General features: G+C 48.1%; 1 protein-coding gene across 25 annotated transcripts in view; it reads right to left on the bottom strand.

The window, feature by feature from the left end:
• TRERF1 (transcriptional regulating factor 1) overlaps positions 1 to 17,841 on the bottom strand; it is a 221,921-nt gene that overhangs the window by 138,004 nt on the left and 66,076 nt on the right. Inside the window, exon 1 of one of the 25 annotated variants that reach the window (XM_021098711.1) lies at positions 12,385 to 14,037. The exons of the other annotated variants lie outside the window; for them this stretch is intronic. The gene's annotated coding sequence lies outside the window, so the exon portion shown is untranslated. Of the gene's footprint in view, positions 1 to 12,384; positions 14,038 to 17,841 lie in introns of those variants that run through there. 25 annotated transcript variants of the gene reach the window in all.

Here is a 17,841-nt window from a genome sequence, read left to right on the forward strand (position 1 = left end):
GGGAGCTCTGGAGTCAAGCCTGGGATAGTCCCCCCATTGACGGTCCAAACACAGGCTGGTCACTTCGGCTCTCTGAGCCTGCTTCTGCATGAGCTAATGCGAGGCTTAAATAAAACCAGAACTGCAGGAAAACATCTAGCGCATGGTCTGGCATTACATAAGGAGCCCAATAAGTGTGGCCCCCTCCCTCCTTCCAGCCTTCAGAACTCACCGCAAACAACCCTCACTAAGAGAACAAGTGCAGAAGCTACTGAGCCCTTCCCAGGGAGAAGGTCTGCAAAGGAGGGTGGGCGGAGTCTGCAAAAGGGAGGCGGACAAAAGGGCCCCCCCATTGCCAGGAAGAGAGAAGCACTGGGCCCTTGTGGATGACACTTTCAAAACACACAAAACTTTGAGCCTCAGACCAGATACAAACAGGAAGTTTGTGACAAACTTAGAAAACATGCAGGCACAACGGCAGGAGGCTGACACCACTCAGAAAAGATGAAAATGAACACTTCTGGGGAAGGTGGGGTGTGTGTCTGTGTGGAATAAAAGGAGCGTGCCTGGCCGACGTCCCAAACACACACAGCTCCTCCCCATGTCAGGGAGCCTCTGCCCTGTGCTCCTGTCCTCGCCCCAAATGGGGGCCCCATCCCGTGCAGTTGCCCTGGTTTTATGGTTTCCACATGGGACCTGTCCACACCTCCCCACTCCCTGACCCTCCCCTTCCTCCCCAGGCATCAAGGGCAGCGGACACTCTGAACAGCACTCTGGGGGCCTGGGGGACTCAGGTGTGTGAGATCATTTTTCAGCGATTAGAACTTAGTACAGAAAGAGGAAGTAATATGGGGAGGTCCCACAGGGCTCCCGACCCCAGTGCATGTCTCATCCACAGCCCTGGCCCCACAATGGGGTCTCCAGGCTGCCATGTTTTCTCCGCTGCACTCCTATCTGGGACCAGCATTTGCAGTTGTACTGTTCTCAGTGGTATGGGGCACTGTAATGTCGGTTCCCCTGCTTGTAGAGGCATGGAAATATGGACCCACCTAACCTCTCTGGCTTATGTCCCATTTCCCCAAATGGAGTGACACTGCAAAGTTCCCTCCCCTTTGTTCTCAATCTCCCAGCCCCTGTGGACTTAGCCTTCACACTAGGCCGTTTGTCTGGTGAGTGTGCTCCACAAAATACTTTAAATTAATTAATAAACAACATCAATACCATTTTGCTCCCCTCTCCCCTCCCCCCCACCAGATGGTCCCATTAGTCCTGATCCACCCTCGCTCAGGGGTCCCTGGTTCCACCCCTCCAGGTGAACCGCCAATGGTAAACTCAGTTCCCCTGATTGGCAGCCTTAGCACCCGCCCCTTCCCTCGGCACCTTTGGCAGTGGTTTCCCCACCTCCCCAAGTTAGGTTCTTTTTTTTAAAAAAAATGACTCATTTAGGAAGAGACAAAACCAAAAACTTCAATGGTGAAGATAAAACAGCACCCAGTCTCTTTAAACACCTCCTACTCCATGCAGAATTTAGATCCGATAAAGACTCCCCCCACTGGACCTCCTAGTTTGTAACTTACGGCATACACAATATTTCTAGCAAAAAACACTTCCAGTCATGTCTTCTCTCTGGACTTTTCAGGGTCTTCTTTAAGAATGAAGGTGGCCTTCGGACTCTAATATTACCTTTTTTTTTTTTTAATTATAGTTGACTTAGAATATTGTGCCAATTTAGTACCTCTTTTAAAATGTGGGAATGAGAAATTAAAGTCCATGCTTTCAACTCCTGGGTCAAAAATTAATTATTAGATGTTTTACTACGTTTACGATTCTGACTTACTGGACAAAGGATGTGGACTTTATATCATTGGCCTAATGAGAACTATGGGGAGTTGGTTTTTGTTTTGTTTTGTTTTTAACAAAAAGTAAGACTTCTTGATATGTAAGAAGTTGACATTTTGCGCACAGTATTTGAAAGGAACAAAACTGTGTAATATAATAGACTCATAACATAAAATGTGCAATTCAGGTGATCCTAATCCAGGGATTCTCCACATTGGCTTCATTTAAAAACTTCTAGGCCCCATCCCTAGAGATTTGGGTACATCTGGACTGTGGTGGGGCTCTGGCATTGGTTGTTTTTTCCCTCAAGTTTCCTGTTTTTTTGTTGTTGTTGTTGTTGTTTGTTTTTTAAATGAAAGCTGCATCGTTTATTTCCGGTTCTCTCTGGGGGGCGGGGGTTGTATTTTCTTTTTCTTTTTTTTTTTTTTTTTTTTCCCTTTTTTGCTACACAGGCAGTATGAGGGAATTCCTGGGCCAGGGATCGAACCTACACCACACAGCAGCAACCAGAGCCACAACAGTGAGAATGAGGATCCTCCACCTGCTAAGCCATCAGAGAACTCCCTTCCTGGTGATTTTAACATGCATCCAGGGCTGAGAATCATTGGTCTACTGCAGAAAAGAAAATGGAGATCAAAGAAATTAAGGTGCAGTCTAAGACTACATAGCCAGACACAAAACAAGAACCAAATCTGACATTTACAACTTCCCTTCCAGTTCTGCAGTCTTGTTCAGAACTTCAGTATTCACAGAAATAACCCCTTGGGGTTTTTTTGTTTTAAATTTGGGGGACTAACACAGAATGGCCAAGGTTTTGTTTTGTCAAGCAAGGGTATTTTTTTTTTTTCCCTGACAAAGCAAGACTTTAATGGAAAGGGGTGTCTGGGCAAAGAGCTGCAGGGTAAGGGAACCCAGGAGTGCTGCTCTAAGGAAGGGTATTTTTATAAGTATCTACCAATTACTCTTACAGCTTTTTCTGACAATCTCATACTCATTTACATACTGGCCACCCTCTCCACCTCGATCTCCACCCAGGAGGTAAGACAGAACAAAATCTGGCCTGTGCCCGCAGCCTCACTCACTGCTACATAGCCTGCCCTTCACCAACCTCCATAGGGCAGAGCCAAACAAACTCAGGCCTCCAAACTTCTCCATCGTCCCCTTTGCCCTCAGACTCCATAAGACCGCTCCTGACCACAGATGACTTCCCGGTCCCTCCAAACCCACCCCTGGCCTTTTTTCTGACCAACGAGAGACAGCTAATATTTGTACAAGTCACAGCATCCCAATATCCACAGTTTGTTCTTCCACACACATTATCTTGTCTAAATTTCTCCCTCGTCAAGAATATACTAGACTGGGTCACTGTGCTATACAGCAGAAATTGACAGACCATTATAAATCAACTATAATAATTTTTTTTTAAAGTACACATATCGTATTGGAGAAAAAAAAGAATGCACTGGAAACTTTAAAAAAAGGTTGAACCATAGTTGCTGTCCAATATTCTATAAGTTACAGGTATACAGTAAAGTTATTCACAATTTTTAAAGGTTAAACTCCATTTCCAGTTATTATGAAATACTGGCTATATTCCCCGCATCGTACAATATATCCCGGAGCCTATCTTACACCCAGTGGTGTGTACTTCTCACTGTCCACCCTTGTTCTACCCCCCTCCCCCGTTATCACGTTTGTTCTCTGTATCTGTCAGTGTTCTTCTTTTATGTTATAATCACTAGTTTGTTGTATTTTTTTTTTAAGATTCCACTCGTAAAAGCATCACTGACACTTTGGGCTGATCATTCTTTGTGCAGAGGCTGTCCTGTGCATCGTAGGATGTTTAGCAGCTCCCAGGCCTCCATCAGTAGCTTCTGGTAGCACCCCCCCACCAAACAGCTGCCACACCAAAAAGTTTCCAGATATTGCTAAATGTCCCCTGGGGGCGATATCTTTCCCAGCTGAGAACCAGTGTCTTTCTCAGTCTGACTTATTTCACTAAGCATGATGCCCTCCCGAGTCCATCTGGGTTGCTGCAAATGGCAAAATTTCAGTCTTTTTTAAAGCATGTGTTGTCTTAAGTGAGACGAAAATAACATATACAGACAAACATGATAAAATAAAGTAGGATACAAAATGCAGCCATGGTTTCCTTCTGCTTTGTAAATACATCAAATTATCAAGGAAGCCTCCATACCCAAGTTTTCGACGTAAATGACATCTAGGTGGTGAGATTCTGGGTGACGTTAATTTCACTTCCCTTTCCTCTCTGCTTATCTTTATTATGTTTTATTTATGTAATAAAGGAATAATGAAAGTTTCAAACTTGAACCAAAGCATTATCTGATCTCTGACACCTACACAGTATCAAGAAGCCAAGGCCCCATGGCAGGATCCAGGCTGATGTGTAGCAACAGCTCCGTTTTTGTAAAATGAAAGATCTCTTCCCAGTCAGGCCCTGGCTTCTGCATCCTGCCCAGGGCCAAGTCTACCACTACCACTGACCCTGAACCACACTCAGGCCCTGGTGGTTCTGAAGAAAAGATGCCCTAGCATAGCGGTCAAGTCCCTTCTGGGACCCGCCTGACCTCCTTCATCTCCCCCTGTTCCCTGAGTTTCAGCCACATGGAACAGCTGTCCTCTCCTGAGGGTCTCCTCTGGTCCCTGGCTCTAAATTTCTACCCAGGCTGTGTCACCCACCCCTTCTTGTTTCCTTCCTGAGTCTTCGCCAAAGCAAACAGCCTCACCTACTCCACGTAACCCTCAAACCCACCACATGAAGATCAGGAGCCCAGAAATTCTCACAATGGAGTGGAAACTGTGGAATTCTCCACAGTCCCCAGTGCTCCCTAATGTCTAAAAAGGCAGGGCAGAGGAGTGAGAACATTCACCGGGCAGGAAGAACCACAAGCTCAAAGGCCTGGAGCTCGGAGAGTGTATGATGTGTTCAGAGCAGGAAAAGGCAGCCGAGATGTCTGGAGCCTCTCCTGGCACATCCACGGCTCAGCCAAAACAAAAACCCAAAGACACCTGGCAAAACTCACAAGTGCCAGCAAGGAGAAGCCCAAGCGAAAGGTTTTAACCTTTCATCTGCTGCTCATCCTTCCAACTCAACTGCTTCCCCACGATTCTCTCTGCCCTTCCAGTATCTAGTTGGGTCTAGGCCAATAGGAGGGGGTGGAAAAATAGGAATAGGCCAAAAAGAAATGAGATTAAGAACCATTGCACACTGAGGCAGGCTGAGGTCCTCCCCCTGCAACATCAAGTTTTCCTAAGTGGCCCTGGGTGATGCTTGAAGGGATGGGGGACATGGCGCTTAAGCCCCCACCTTGATGTAAGCCCCAAAGGTCAAGGACGACATCTGCCAATTATCCAGACTTCCGGGACTCTCCAGAGACATTTCAAAAGAACCGTGGGACTTCAGAACTGACAAAGCACAGACTGGCCATGCTCCATCAAGATGCCTCTGTGGCCCATGTGAGGCCTTTCGGGAAAGCCTCGTGGAGGTCACTGGGCTAGTACCACCTCCTCTCCCGTGAGAAGGAAGCCTTTGACAATTCTGGCTCCTCACATGTCCACTCCCACCACCTGGCTGATGGCACATGCATCTGTCCTGGGGGACATGCAGCTCTGCCACAGCACCATGCTCTTTTAGGGAGGACTACGTGTCTGTCATCTCTCCTGAACCACGATGGGAACTCCCATTTGTTTATTCATTCATTCATTCTTTTTTTTTTTTTTTTTTTTGGTCTTTTTGTCTTTTGTTGTCTTTTGTTGTTGTTGCTATCTCTTGGGCCGCTCCCTCGGCATATGGAGGTTCCCAGGCTAGGGGTCCAATCGGAGCTGTAGCCACCGGCCTACGCCAGAGCCACAGCAACGCGGGATCCGAGCCGCGTCTGCAACCTACACCACAGCTCACGGCAACGCCGGATCGTTAACCCACTGAGCAAAGGCAGGGACTGAACCCGCAACCTCATGGTTCCTAGTCGGATTCGTTAACCACTGCGCCACGACGGGAACTCCCATTCTTATTTTTTATTATAGCTGATTTACTGTGTTTCCTTCCTTTAAAAAAAAAAACAAAAAACCGGAGTTCCCATTGAGGCTCAGTGGGTTACAAATCCAACTATTATCCATGAGGACGCGGGTTCGATCCCTGGCCTCACTCAGTGTGGTTAAGGATCTGGCATTGCTGTGACCTATGGTGTAGGTTACAGACGAGGCTCAGATTGGTGCCATGGTGCCATAAAAAGCAAACAAAACAAAAAACCCTAAAAAATTTTAAAAAACGAAAGCCTCCCTTGGAGTTCTCCAGAGGCTCAGTGGGTTAAGGATCTGGCATTGTCACTGCAGCAGCTCGGGTCACTGCTGTGGGCATGGGTTGGATCCCCCGTCTAGGAACTTCCACGTGCCGAAGGCAAAGCCAAAAAATTACAAAAACCAAAAACCCTCCCTGTTGGCTCTCAGTGGGCATTTACTAACCAAGCAGGAAACCAACCCTCAAATCCTCCAGCTCCTATCACATGGCTCCTCTCCCAGGGCTGCAGCCCCCAAGGGCTCCACAGTAGCTCCCTCTGAGGTCCCCTTGGGCTTTGACGTGGTAACAGAGTCTCCCCCGTGTTGTTGATCCACGGGCACCAGACCAACCACAGCTATTGGTTCCCTCAACCCAAGACCTCTAGCAGGAGTGACTGACATCTCCTCAATTAAACCTTTTGAGCCAGCAGGGAGTTCCAAGAAAACTCAGGACCTAAGATCTGTACCAAAGACAGCTGGAGTCTTGGAGATTGGGAAGAGGCAGGCACTCCACACAGCTGGTAACACACCCCGAGGGGACGGTGGACAGTTCCCTGCCACAGCCTGAGACGGGGAGGTGTGGGGGCTCGTGGAGGAAGTGAGATCTGAGTTGGGTCTCGAAAATGGGTTCAACTGGGTCAAGTGGAGAGGAAGTGGGAAGATCAATCCAGGCAGTGGAACCACTACCGGCGCGGCACTGACCACGGGGTAGGTCGGGCCCCGCCTGGAAGGACAGAGGCCAGGAGGCAGTGGGGTAGGTGGATGCATGTAGGAGTCAGAATCTGCTTCTCCTTAGCTGTGCGATGGGGCAACTTACTAACTCTCAGTCTCAGAGTGAGGATGAGGACAATAATGCTACCTACCAGCTGGGGTTATTGTAAAGATGGAATGAAAGGATGCCTGGAAAATGCTTAGGATGCTCAGTGCCTGCTGTCAATGAAATGTTTTTCTTGCTACAACCAAAACTACCCAGTGCTCATCCTGCTGATTCAGACAGGATACTCTCTTCTTTATTAGTCATGATGCTGGAAGGAAGGGGACACTGGATGACTGGTCGCATCCTCAATGACCCAAGAAATCTAAGAACCAGCTGGGCACTGGAATGACCAGACAGTCAGGGGGCAATGGGTATTCTCAACCACATGTATGCAGGCACATGCTCGGTCCTCTGCCCTTATGGATTACCTACTGCATCAGCTGAGCTCCAGCTGGATTGGGTCAAAGGGAAAGCATCTCTTGCCTCTTGCCCTCTCCCTCCTGCTTCACCATTTTGGCAGGGGTTGTGTCCCTTCAGCATCATGGCTGTTGTTGGGGGCCCAGCTCCCCAACTCTGGCGCTCCCTCCTTCTGGCCAAGGAGAGGTTAACAGCTTCCTATTATTGCCAAGCCCAGGGGTGGCTCACTCTCCTCTGGCTTCCCTAACCCTAACCACGCTTCTCTAAATACTCCCCCTCACTAAAGTCTCTCTAGTACACCCCCTGCACCTGCCAGCCGTCTCATGCTGGAACCCCGACAGACCCGATTCCATCCAGCAGATGCACAGAGAGGAAGGGCAGCCCTGTCTTACTTACTCCCTTCCTCCCCTCAGAGGCAGGCTGTGAAAGGCGGTGTTTAAGACATAAGCATCAATGCATTTTTCCCATGAGACTATAACATTCCTAGGAATCTGGAGAAAACCCGAGCAGCTCAGGGAAAAGCAATTCTCCCAGCCCGGGCAGTGCAAACGCAAAGACTCTGTGCTCCTCCAAATCGCCTCACAACAGTGCTCCAACCAAGTCACAAAATCCAGCTCAGTGCCCAGCACACAGGAAACACAATGAGTATTTGTTCACGCAGGTCCTTCTGGCTAAGGACGGAAGCCTGAAATCCAAGAGAGCTTTTAGGAAAGGACCCTCCACGGAAGTAACGACTCCAAGGGATGGCTCCTGAGATGCCCTGTGCTCATCATTCCATGCGACGTGAAGCTGAGGTATCTCCATCTCCAGCCAGCAGGCTTTCAGACTCCAGCCCTTCACGTCACAAATGCTGTTTTCTTTTCTCTAATCAAGTCATTCCTAAGACTCACCATTTCCTCAGCATCCCCCTTGAAGATTTCATTGTTCCCCACTTCCTCACAGGGCCATACGCAGCCTTGGTTCAGCATTTATTAAGTGCTTACTGGGTGCAAGCACCGTGTCAGGCACTGAAGATCCAAAGATGATGAAGATAAAGGTCTCAGGATCCAAGGGCAGAAAATACAAAGGAAGAGGGCTTCACACTGACTAAAGGGGAGTCTCAAAGAGGTAAAGCTCAGACCACAACAGGTCTTGAAGGATGGGGCTGTGACAGTGGGGAAGGTGGGGGAAGGCAGCAGAGATGGGAAGAGGGCTGTGGGGGTGGAGGAGCACGGGGCAAGGACAGGCAGCCCTGAATTGACAGGGACAAGAGCAGAAGAGGGCCAGGCAAGGGGTTTGTCTCAAACTGGTCCCACCTGATTCAAGAACCAAGTACATCCACAGAGCAGAAATGAAACCTGACCAGAAGGGTGTTTCCTCCCAGCAGCCGCCAAAGTCAAAATGCCCACTTCTTTGGAAAATGTCAGAGGAAGCTGGGTGGGTCTGGGACAAAGATGCTCATCCTGAAGGGATGTTCTCTCTCAGCCCGCCACTCACCACCCACCTGGTCCTGCCCTGGGGTCAGCCAGATTGTGGCTGGCAAGGGGATCTGCCACCGCCAAGCTTCAGAGCCACAGAGAGCACTCCACCAGTGAAAAATAATAACCTTCCACACCCGCCTGCTCTTACTTGGAATTCTAAAATTAAACATTCGTTCCTCTCACCTAAAAGCTTTCTCCCTTTAGAAGCTAATATGCAAATGCCTTGGGAGAGGCTGAGTCTTAGCAGTCACAGATCCACTTAGCATGAATACTTCCCAAAGATCTTCCCTGGAAAACGGCTTTGCAGGAGGGACGCTCGAGAGATTATCTGTGACCGAGGGGGGGGGGCAGAAAGAAGAGGGCTGGGGTTTGTGGAAGGAGAGAGCACCGCTCCCGCAATGGCAATGAACCAGCCACATCCACCAAGGGCAGAGAGGTAGAGAGTTAAATGCTGACCTCTCAAAGGACCTTTTTTTTTCCTACTGATTTTTTAAAACTGAGCTACAGTTCACAACCCATAAAATGTACCCTGTAAACTGTCCAATTTTTAGCATATTTACAAGGTTGTATTACCATCACTACCACCTCATTGCAGAATATTTTCATCCCCCTCCCCTCCCCCAAGAAACCAATACCCATCAGCAGTCATTCCTCCTGCCCCCTCCCCCTGGCAACCACTTTCAATCTTATGCACGTGCCCATTCTGGACATTTCATATAAACAGAACCAGGCAGTATGTGGCCTTTTGTGTCTGGCTTCTTTCACTTTACATAATGTTTTCAAAGTCTATCCAGGTTGTAGCATAACAGCATTTCACTCCTTTTGATGGCTGAATACTATTCCATTGTATAGATAAACCACATTTTGTTTATCCATCAAGACTTTTTAAAAGACAAATAAATGATGTTCCTGCAGAAAGGAGCCCCACACCCCAGGCCGGCCCTCGTAGCTTTGGGGCTGCTTGAGCAATGTGACTATCTGTAAACCAACCTTCCCTGTGTGTCCCATCAGCACCCACAGACACGGTCCAAATCCTCCCTACCGGGGCTGGCATGATTTTCCAAACCCACAGTGGCTCAGGACAGCAGCCCTGAATCACACAGGCCAGGACAGGAACAACTCAAATTCCCTCTGAGGGAATTTATAATGACTCTCAAAATGTGTTTTCTAAATCTCCATGGTCCTGGTAATAAAAGATGGGAGAGCAGAGTTGGCTTCTCAGGTTCCCAGGGCCCTGCACTTGGTTTCATGCTCTACTGTCCCTGTCTTGAAATTCTTAACATTTTTAAACAGGCGGGCCCTCATTTTCATTTTGCCCTGGGCCCAGCAAATTAAGCAGCTGGTCCTGGGCAAGAGCTAAGGGTCTGGGAAGGATTTAAAAGTTAGACAATCTTCCTGAGCAAACTGGTGCATAACAAACAGCTCACTGAGTCCTGGCTGTTGGGCAGGGGAGAGGGGCTGGGGGCGTATCTGCAGCTAAGTGGGGGAGAGGAGCCAGACCGACGCTGAAAACCCAGCTTCCAAACTGCCCGAAACCACGTCTTCCTACCCTGAGGCCTGAACAGTTGGCTGATAAGGCCTCCCCGGAACAGCCAGACTAGTTGAAAGTAAATGTGATAAGTCAACACAGGCTCAGACTGTAAAAGCCGGGGAGATGGGGGGGGGGACTCAAACTGAAACTTGTTTGATCTTGTAATCGCTTACAGGTTAAGGCCAAGAAGAAGAAAAAAGAAAAAAGAAAAAAAAAAAAACAACAAAAAACCCACACTTACTAAAGTAACTGGCACTGAGAAAATTTTTAAACATTTGTTCTCTTTTTAAAAAATGATCACCTTTATTCCAGCATATCAAGGAAGCCATGGTTTCACCAAAAACCTAATGTTCAGTCCAAAGAGAGCAGTGAATTTACATGCAGCCATTGATACTGACGTCAGTAACTAGAAGGGACCTCGGGGATAACATCCACGTGAATCCCCAGAAGCCTTGACCCCAGGCCCCCTGTCCAGGGTCCGTCCAATTCTCATTTTACAGATGAGGAAGCTGGGCTGTGAGAGGGGAAGTAACCCACCAAAGCCACCCACAAAAAGGGGCAGGACCAGACCCGGGAGCTTGCTGCTTCCCCTTCCGACCTCCCAATTTCGAGTCCCAGCAAAATTCATATGCTGGGTATACTTGCCTCCCCCCCAACACACCCAATTTTCTCTTGGATCCTCAACTCAAATCTTTCAGTTCTTGTCTCTGTCCCTTGGAAGAGGGAGTCTGGTTGTACAGATAAACTTTCTTATGCCGCACCTTTGGCATGTGGAAGTTCCCAGGCTAGGGGTCCCATCAGAGCTGCAGTTGCCAGCCTACGCCCACAGCCACAGCAACACGGGACCCAAGCCACATCTGCGACGTATACCACAGCTCACGCAACGCCAGATCCATAACCCACTGAGTGAGGCCAGGGATCGAACCCGCATCCTCATGGTTATCAGTCAGATTCATTTCCGCTGGCCCATGACAGAAACTCCTAGATAAACGTAAGCTTTATACACGCTAGGGAGGAAGGTGCAGCTTTCTTCCACCAGTGCCCTCACCTTTCTGTCATTTGGAGAAGGGCCGGAGAACTCCAATGCAGGATTCAGAGCCTCTCCACATCCAGGGATGTGGCATTTATAAAGCACTCTTTTTTTTTTTTTTTCTGGGACGAGCCAAGTTTAACCTAGGTTTTTTTTGGGGGGGGGGTTGGTTTTTGTTTTTGTTTTTTTTTTCCCCAGTGACAGATACAAAGACCACGCACAGTGGCTGGAGCTCAGAGGCTGACAGGAAAAGCTGCCGGCTCACCACACCAAAGAGAAAGGTCCACTGGCAAATGACGGAGCTCTGCCACCCCATCGCGTGTTGTCCTTTTTCTCTTTGGTCCTTTTTCTAAACCACAGACTAACTCAATTGAACCATCCTTAACACCAAGTGCCTGGATTTCAATTCATGTTTCATCCTTCCTCCCTCCCTTCTTCTTCTTTTCTTTCCTTGAACAGATACTGAGTGCTCCCTATGTGCCAGGCACCTTCTGGTTGCTGAAGACACAGCAGCAAACAAAACAGACCATGTTTTGGTGTTTACATTCTAAAAGAAAGAAATGAGGAAGAGTAAGTAAATAAATGAATGTATCCCATGTACGATGAGGACGACTGCTCTGGAGAAAACATAAAGCAGGATAAGAAGGATAGAGAAGGGCAGAGAAGGAGAGCATTTTTATCTAGAAAGGCCAGCTAAGGAAGGACTCTCTGAAAGAAGTGAAGGTGTGAGCCATACAGACATCTGGGGTAAGATATTCCAGGCCAAAGGATCAGCAGGTGCAAAGGCCCTGAGGTGGCACTGTCCTAGGGCATTCAAGGAATAACGAGCAGTCTAGTGTGGCATGAGTGAGGAAGACAGTGGCAGGTTAGAGAGGCAAGGGAGGGGAGCATGAGATGTGATGACGTCTAATGACATTTCTTTCTACAATATTCTGATTTTTTGGCCCTAAGACAGATTGCTCAAAGGATCTAAAATCTCGCCATCTGACTCTGGAGAAGGCAAAGAACAGCGGGTCGGTTGTAGAAGTCCCCAGCCCCTCCCCACTGCCTCCCCTGCCCCAAACCAAGTTCTCACCCTGCAGAAGGTACGGCTCTCTAGGGAGAAAGGTCCAGCCCAGGAAGCAGCCACGTCAGCAACGTCCTCTAAAGATTACAAAGGGTGACCACTAAAGATAGCACAGCCCCCACACAGGGTTTGAGGGTGGGGCTCGGCCAGCGGAGGCAGCTGCTGCAGCCAAATCAAAAGGCGCTGCTGAATCCGCTTCTTCCTGGGCTGCCAGGCTCCCCTCTCTCCCCTACTTCTCTCATGGCCTGAGAGAGAAAGTTATAGGGTTATGGATGGCTCCATCCCATCCATTTCCCAGGAAGGTTCTGTCTGGGTCTCACATCTTAAGACTAAAAGTCTTGAAAGCAAGACTCAGGTCTCCTCCTTGGGACTGGATTAGCAGGGTTTCTCTCTCCCACATCAGAAGAGTTCCTCAAAAATATGAACAATTTCACTCATCAGACTGTGAATTCATCCTATGCCTCCTCCATCAGACTGGAGGTTCCATGAGAGCTGAGGCTCTATCTCCCACAAAAGATCGCAAGCATCTGATGTTAGGGGCTTTGTCACCCATCGGATGGAAGTTCCTTGGGGACAGGGTTTATCTGTGCCTTTCCCTCACTGCTCTCCATAAGGCTCCTGTAGGTATGTTTAGTGATATCTTAAAACAATTTAATGACTAAAGCACTCAGGTTAAACCACCCACCCAGGCCCAAGGCCCCTATGATCACCAGCCATTAACTGATCCCTACATGAAAACTCTCTGAATACAAACCCCCCAGATGAATGAAAAGAAAACAAAATTAAAAGTTGGCTGGGCCCAGCAACTTCTGGGCAGACTGTTTACAGGTTCCGGCCAAAGGTGTCCCCATGTTATAAATAACCCTCTCTGGTGATGGTGGTGGAGGCCACGCTGAAATGCACCTTGAAGGCCAAGGGCAGGGAGCCTGCCCACCCAGGCCTGACGGAAGCCATGTCCTACCTGGGAAGAGAGCCCACGGCCCAGGTATGACTGTCCTCTCAGCCTCCAAGGCAGCCACACCAAACAATGTGGTGGGAACAGGGAGATGAACTCAGGAGACACATCTCAGAGAGCTCAGAGCTCAGGGGATGGAGGAGGTTGGGCGGGCTGGGCAGAGCTGGGGACTGAGAGCACCGGGCTGGTGCCTCCTACAGGAAGCAGAGCTCACCCCAGACTCAAGAAGGGGCATTGGTGTACACGGGAGCTCAGGGAAGCCACCCCCGGTTCCCCTGAAATCCAGGATGCTGGGTCGTTGTGGTAAATGGTTTCCACAGAACTGCAGAGGAGGGGCGCGAAGGTTGGAACTTCCAAAGACTGAAACCAATAATAATAATAACAACAATAACAGCTAGCACTTACAGGCACTGTGCTAAGTGCTTTCCATACACTGAGTTCACCTTCTTAACCATGCTAATATTACTCCCCTCTTACAGAGGAAGTGACCGAGGCCTGTTCAAAGTTATGCATAGTTGATGGGACTTCCACTGTGGTACAATAGGATCAGCAGTGTCCTGGAAGCACTGGGACGAGGGTTTGATTCCTGGCCCGGCACAGCGGTTAAGGATCTGGTGTTGCTGCAGCTTTGACCTAGATCGCGACTGCAGCTCAGCTCTGATCCCTGGCCTGGGAGTTCCATATGCTGCAGGGCAACCAAAAATGAAAAAAAAAAAAAAAAAAAAAAAAAAGTTGTGCATAGGTGAGGAATAAAGGTTTCAGCTAGTCTGGCTCCCACCCTGCGCTCTCAGCCACCTCCCTCTCTGAAAGCACAAAAGGAGGGGGGAAATCCAAAGGTATTACTGCTGGTCCCTCTGCACCTCTGGGATTCCAGGAAACCCCCAGCAGGTATCCTGCTGGCTCAGGAGACAGGGATGCTGGAGACTCAGAGCTCAGCGGGTCCCAGCACCAGCTGCCCACTGTGTTCAGAGCCTTGGATACCCAGAAAGCGGCACCCTGCGGGGCACTGATGATTCTCTCCTTTCAGGAGTCTCAGGTTAAGGAAATCCAACCATGGAGTTCCCGCTGTGGTACAACAGGATCAGAGGTGTCTCTGCGGCATCAGGGTGCAGGTTCGATCCCCAGCCCGGCACAGTGGGATCAAAGGATCCGATGCTGCGGCAGCTGTGGCTCAGATCTGATCCCTGGCCCGGGACCTCCATACCCAACCAGGCAGCCAAAAAAGAAAAAAGAAAAGAAAAAGAAAAACCCTACCCTTTCTGTATCCAGACTGTGCACAGGGTAAAAGAGCGAACGCAATAGGAGAGGCAAGGACAGTGACAGGTCCTCGCTCCCACCGGAGGCCCACAGGGTGTCCCTCAAACTCTGCCAACATAGGCTAGGCTTCTTTTTCGACAATGTGAATGTTACATTTTCAAATAAAATTCTCTATGTTTTCCTTCAATCTCCATACCTTTTCAGATGAAGTTCATCTAAATGTAATAAATCAGTGAGTCCAATTGTGACACCACAGAGTGTCCAAAATGACTGAAACTGAAGGAAACAGTGGCTCCAGAGTACTTCCTCTTCTTCAGATAAACAATTGACCCCATTGCTCTACATAACGGCTTTTCGTGTATGGATGCTATTGGCATTTCAGGCTGAAAACTCCTGGTAGTGGGACCATCCCGTGCATTGTACGATGTCAGCAGCACTCTGGGCTCTAACCACCAGATGCCAGTGGCTTCCTCCTGCCCCTCCCCTGTGACTGTAACAACCAAAATGTCTCCAGACATTGACAAGTGCCCTGGGCTGGGGTGGGGTGGGGGCGGGGATCACTCTTAGTTAAGAACAATACTTTTTATGTTCGATAAACGTCAACTGAAAAGGTAACCGAAGGTTGAAAAAATGTACCCTATTTTTCCCAATTTCTCAGACACCGTGTATTTGAAATTTTTTTTAGTGAGGCTGCTGTTCTTCATTCCTGTGAACCTGCTAAATGCAAATACTCAGTGTCCAGGATCCCCTTGCCCTGTTCCTCCTCCCAATCTCAGCTACTCTAATCTCATGCACGTCTCACCCAAACCAATCCATCCTCACGTGTTCCACACACCAGCAGGCACTCACTGTCTGCCTAAGTCAGACCACTGCCAGCTCGGAAGGAGTAGAGCAGGGTTGAAACCAGAAACCACTAGGCTCAGGGACTCCAGCACCTCAGAGGCAGCAATGGCCACACCCAATAAAATGGACCTATTTCATCATCCATCTCCAAAGCCTCATCTGAATGCACGGTGTGCCTCAGCCCCCAGGAGTGAGCTGTGCCAAATCCAGAAATGGGTCAAGAGCTACTGAAGCTACAAGACTTGTGAAAGACCAACCTGATAGAAAAATGGGCAAATGATATGGTTTGCAAGAAAAAGGAAATACGAATGGATCTTAACCTTGTGAAAAAAGGCTCAACCGCACTCATAAAAGAAATGCAAATTAAAATGAGCTGAGATACCAATTTTCATCTATCAGACTGGCAAAGATCAAAAAGTTTGATAACTCACTGTGTTGGCGAGGATGTCTCATTCATTGAGGGTGTAAATCACTACAACCTCCTTGAAAGGATACTTGCAATGTCTACCAATATCACTGACGTGTATGTGTTTTTACCAGCAATTCCACTTCTAAGAATTTATCCTGCAGACATACGCCTACACATGCAAAATGGTGTGTGTACAAGGATACTTACTGCAGTGTGATTTATAAGACAAAGGACGGGGAACAGTCTCAGTATCCATTGTCAGGGGATTGCTTTAACAACTTAGGGTTCATCCATTAAATGGAATGCTATGCAGCTGTTAAAAAGCAACAACAAAAACAAAAACCAGCAAGGGCATTCTGTATGTCATGATATGGAATGGTTTACCATGCATACTGTTAGACAAGGAAGGCACAGAATACATGAATAGTATTCCAGTCGTTGTTCAAAAATACTACGTACTCATATATGCATTTCTATGCATAGATTTTTCTTTGAGAAGGATAACCCCAAAGCTAACAACAGTAGTTACTGCTACAGAGGGGAACTGGGAGGCAGGGGCAGGAAGGAGAGGAAGGATTACTATACACCACTTTATTTATTTATTTATTTATTTGGCCCATGGAAGTTCCCCGGCCAAGGATCCAATTCATGCAGCTGTGACCTATGCCACAGCTGTAGCAACACTGGCTCGTTTAAGCCACTGCACCACAGTGGGAACTCTCAATATAAAACCACTTTAGACTCTTTGTAACCTCCAGCTTTTATCCCTATGGACACACTGTCCAATAAACAAATAAATGGGGAAAGATTGTGAGCAACTGGTCAAGCTCTACCATTACGATGTACGTACTACAGGTCAGTTTCAAGGCTAAAGTCTCTATCTTTCTATGCATCCATATTTGTCAGTTCACATGTCCCAGGGTTTTTTGATTCAAAAGTAGGATAATGATCTGATCAACAACAAAGTCCTACTGTATAGTGCAGGGAACTATATTCAATATCCTGTGATAAATCATAAGGAAAAAGAATATGAGAAAGAATGAATATACACTGAATATATAACTGAACAGCTCTGCTATACAGTGAAATCAACACAACACTGTAACTCAACTACACTTCAATAAAATAAAATTAAAAAAAAAAAGTAGGAGTTCCCGTCGTGGCGCAGTGGTTAACGAATCCGACTAGGAACCATGAGGTTGTGGGTTCGGTCCCTGCCCTTGCTCAGTGGGTTAACGATCCGGCGTTGCCGTGAGCTGTGGTGTAGGTTGCAGACACGGCTCGGATCCTGCGTTGCTGTGGCTCTGGCGTAGGCCGGTGGCTACAGCTCCAATTCAACCCCTAGCCTGGGAACCTCCATATGCCGCGGGAGCGGCCTAAGAAATAGCAACAACAACAACAACAACAAAAAAAAGACAAAAGACCAAAAAAAAAAAAAAAAAAAGTAGGGAAGTTCCCACTGTGGCGCAGCAGAAACGAATCCAACTAGTATTCATGAGGATGCGGGTCCAATCCCTGGCCTCGATCAGTGCGTCAGGGATCCAGTGTTGCTGTGAGTTATAGACGCAGCTTGGATCCCACATTGCTGTGGCTGTGGTGTAGGCCGGCAGTTGTAGCTCCGATTCACTCCCTAGCCTGAGAACTTTCATATGCCATGAGTGCAGCCCTAAAAAGCAAAAACAAATAAATTAAAAAGTAGGATGATCACCACAACCAGAATTTGAAACTGGCTTCCCTCCTCAATTAGGTTTTGAAAGCATTCATCTTCATCACTACCTTCTGTATCTGAAAGACGTACAGTTGTTGACCCCCGCTACCCTGAAGTTCCATTTGCAGGTAAGTGGAATCCTTCAGAAGATGCACTGCAGCATCAACTGCTAGGAATGTGGGGGGGGGGCACCCACACTTTCAATAGTGCTTCAAAGTGTGATCAGCTGGGACTGTGCATTACAATGTGGATCGGACCCTGACACTTACTGGGAGTGGCAGGAACCCCCAGAAG

Source organism: Sus scrofa, chromosome 7 (genome assembly GCF_000003025.6).
Source record: "Sus scrofa isolate TJ Tabasco breed Duroc chromosome 7, Sscrofa11.1, whole genome shotgun sequence".
Taxonomy (NCBI): domain Eukaryota; kingdom Metazoa; phylum Chordata; class Mammalia; order Artiodactyla; family Suidae; genus Sus; species Sus scrofa.